Source organism: Echinops telfairi, unplaced genomic scaffold, assembly GCF_000313985.2.
Source record: "Echinops telfairi isolate 266 unplaced genomic scaffold, ASM31398v2 ScPeMD7_7458;HRSCAF=8496, whole genome shotgun sequence".
In the NCBI taxonomy this organism is placed as follows: Eukaryota; Metazoa; Chordata; class Mammalia; order Afrosoricida; family Tenrecidae; genus Echinops; species Echinops telfairi.
This window is the reverse complement of record NW_022111358.1, coordinates 31,109,705-31,113,662: the sequence shown is the minus strand read 5'-3', so window position 1 is coordinate 31,113,662 and position 3,958 is coordinate 31,109,705.

Here is a 3,958-nt window from a genome sequence, read left to right as displayed (position 1 = left end):
ATTTTACTTCTTTTCCCCCAGCACCTAGCAATCCCCTTTCATTAGGTACAGCCCGTGTATATGGAGCATTAAAATGATGTATTTCGAGTCTGTGTAAGTGTTAACTCCTTATTGCTCCCTTTAGGGCCGAGTTAGGGCTATGAGTGCAGCTTTTGGAATGGAGGTCCCTTCAGGAGGGCCTCTGCCTCTGTGACCTCCCCTGAGTGACTCCTGCATACCCCGCTTGTCACTGCCTCTTTGCAACTAGGAAGCTGCTTCCATCAGTGCACAACTCACCATCTGGGTGACCTAGGGGCTAGTCTTTCAGGTCAGGCCTGTTTGGGTACACTGTTTCTATGATTTTGTTACAATCAGGCTCCGGGAGACTTTGTTATCTGCAACAGTGTAGCCGGGTGTCGTTTTTTTCCCACCAGCTCCAGAGCCACTCCGGAGTGTTTGCTTAGAGTCCCTGATACTTAGTCAGTCTGGACCTCCTTAGCCAGTGATGCCCTTTTGGGGTTCATGTGGGTGAGCACCGAGTGGGGCACTCACATTGTTAAGGCTTGTCCTAGGCTGAGCTTACCAGCTTCTTGCACCAGGGGCACAGCTGCCAGGGTCCTCGAGCATGGGGCCATCCACTTGCCCCTCCATCCAGCTGTTTTGATCAATAGGCTACTGGCCTTAACTTTGGGCCCACTGTTTGTCCAAGCACCCCCACTGCTGTCTTGGCCTTTCTGACCCGTGCGAGGTGAAGGGTTTGGAAACGTCCGGCAGCCCCAGCGCTGGCTGGATTTCACTTTTAAGCTTTCTGAAGGCGCCTTGTTGCTCCTCTCTCAGTGTAGTGGCTCTCGCTCTGCCCCCCAGTAGCTTCCAGTGGAGGTTAAGCAGTGATTGCAAACAAGGTAGGCACAGCCTACAGAAGTGCACCGCCCCTAAAACTCTCTGACTTGTCTTCGTGTGTTCAGTTTCAGGAGGGTTTGTTTGATCTCCTTCCTCTCCGTTCCCATACTCCTCCTGCCTTGAGTGACATTGAAAACTGAGGTTGCAGATTTGGGCACTTCTTGGAGACGTTATAGCCACACTTGAACAGATGCCCAGGCAGTAGACTAGCTTCTGGGAGCCAGCCGTTCTGTGTCTCGTCCACAAGGAGCAGCTTGGCTACAAGCTGGAGCACCTCCACGTGCATGGGCGAGGGGTGCACGTAGGTCTTTGGCTGATGCTTCTCCAAGGTCCAGGCAGTGATAGCGGGTAGCAAACTTGGCAGCCAGTATGGGTTTGGGACTGTGGCTTGGCTAGTAGCATGTAGGCCCTGCACGGGCCAGTCGTGTCTTGGATCCCTGGCTTTCGCCCCAGGAGGAGACTGGTGTTCCATGGCGATTGGCAGGGGGGCCAGGATTTTGGCTTTTAACTGTCTTTGTCAATGTGCTTGAATGCCTTCCCGGGTGGCCCTGGGGAGCTGGGTACTGCCCCAGGAACAAGGTTGATATAGACAGGTGCACGGTTGACTGCCGGTTGTCTTCTGCCCAGATCCCGGGCCATCGTGAGACCAATGGGGAGTGGTAGTCGCCTGGTTTTTTAATGTGGAACATCCTCCATTTCTTTCCTCGGGGTAAGGGGCAGGGGGTGGGAGGAGGGGCCTGACAAGCCTGACAGGAGGACCTTAGGCGGGACTCACAGTTTGAGCTACCCCGCTTCCAGGGAGAAAGCTCTTGGTTGGCAGTTTGCTGAGGGGGCGTCCCACCTGAGCAATGACACAGGGCAGTCAGGCAGGCACAAGAAGTGGTGCTGGACTTCATGACCTGAAGCCAAGCATCCTCGGGCTACTGCTGCTGCTCTCAGACCTGCTGCCTTCTTCACCTTGCGGTGGGCTTCCCGCATCACCTCCCAGTCCCAGTTGACGCTCACCGTATTGGCAATTTCTAGCAGTGGATGGTGTTCACACTTCAAAGCCTTCAGCTTTGAGCACTTTCTTCACTCTGGTTCACGAAGGCAGCATTGACCAAGGACTGGCTGTGTTGTGCTTCCGGGTCTCAGAAAAGGTGCAAGGACTCTCCTGGGTCTTCTGGCGGACACAGGCTACCTGGTTGATGTTGGTAGCTTTCCGAGTTCCCCTCTTCAGCTCTGGGAGGAGGGTTTCTGGGTAAACGTCTAGGTTCTAAAGATGCTCTGCGTCATTGGGGCTCCAGTGAGGCTCCTGTCTGGGAGCTGCCTGCGCCAATGCCCAGTGTTCACCACTTGCGCTGGGGCAGTTTCTTCTACCCAGTGTCAGGCTGTGTGTAAAACCCGGCACCTCTCGTCAGAGTTAACGAGTTAGGAAGAGCTGGAGGCAGGCGGCCCATGTTGGTTTACACGTCTGTCTGGAAGGGACTGCATGAGATCTGAGTATCGGGGCTTCTCAGTGTCAGGCGGAGGACGCTGCTTCCAATTCAACAATTATGGTGGGGAAGGGCAAATATGGAGGAGCTCGTACCTCTGTGTCTGACCGTCCGTATCTACAAAGGTGGGTGCTCTCATCTGCAAGAACATCTGCTTGGCTGGTGGGAGCGATGGGGTGTAAGGACTAAGAACCAGAGGCCCCAACTGCCGGGTGTCAGGGGAGCTGGACTCCTGGTAGTAGCACTAGATGTGGCCGCGGAGGGTGCTGGAGGAGGTCCTGGGCAAGGACTTGCCGGCTTCTGGGGAGTCGGACTCCCGCCAGTGCCTGGTGAAGCCGCAGGGAGGCGGGTGCTGGAGGTTGCAAGGTCGTGGGCAGAGTCGGGAGGAGACCTTTCCCCGAGTCCAAGTAGAATGCGCGGGTCTAAGGGCTCGGCAGAGTGGACCCACAGTGGAGGCTGGATTCTGGGTGGCTTAGCCCCTTCGTCTGAACTGGGGTGGGGGTGTGGGGGTGTGGGAGGACGACGGGCTGCCGGGACGGATCAATAGAGGGAAACTGGTCCGATGGCCACTCACCTTTCCCTGGGGCGTTTTCTCCAAAAATCAGAGCAGAGCCCTGCGGGGAGTTCGGTGGTGCACACCTGGGGTGGAGTCGCCTCTTTCCCTGGGGATCCCCGTGCCTTGCGCCCCCAGCCGGCCGGACCCATGGCGGGGGGTGGGGGGGGCTGGGAGGAAAATGAGTCATCCAGCTTGGACTCACTCACTCACTCACTCGCCTGGAGTGTCCGGGACACACACCCACACCCACCCCTACCCCACCCCCCTCCCTTTCCCGTGCCGAGTGACTGACAACCGTGGTCAAAGCACCTGACGTTTTACCTGGGCCGCAGGGCGGTGTAGACGCCCAGCGGGTTGTAGCAAGGGAAGAACAGGATTGTGGCAGCACGCAGGGATTCCCATCCCTACAAGGGCCGCCTCCTCCATCCGGTCTTGTGAACTTTTGTAGGGAAGGGAGGGCCACCCGCTGTGCCCAGGGTGGTCGGAGCAGCTGCTAAGGAGCATCACACAGGAAGCAGCAGGGCCCTAGCAGTCACTTGGGGCTCCGCCCATGCCCTTTCCAGCCAGGATTCATTTTCTTTCTTTTCTTCCTTCCTTTCTATCTATCTTTCTTTAACTTTCTTTTCTTTCTTATCATTTTATTGGGGCCTCTTACAACTCTTATCACCATCCATCCATCCATCGTGTCAAGCATATTTGTACATTTGTTGCCATCATCATTCTCAAAACATTTGCTTTCTACTTGAGCCCATGAGATCAAATCCTCATTCTTTCTCCTTCCTCTCTGACCCCTTCCCTCATAAACGCTTGATAATTTATAAATGATTATTATTTTGTCATATCTTACACTCTGATGTCTCTGTTCACCCACTTTTCTGTTGTCCGTCTCCCAGGAAGGAGGTTATATGTAGATCCTTGGAATCAGTTCCTTCTTTCTACCCCACCTTCCCTCCACCCTCCAAGTATCGCCATTCTCACTACTAGTCCTGAAGGGACCATCTTTCCTGGATTCCCTGTGTTTCCAGTTCCTATCTGTACCAGTGTACAT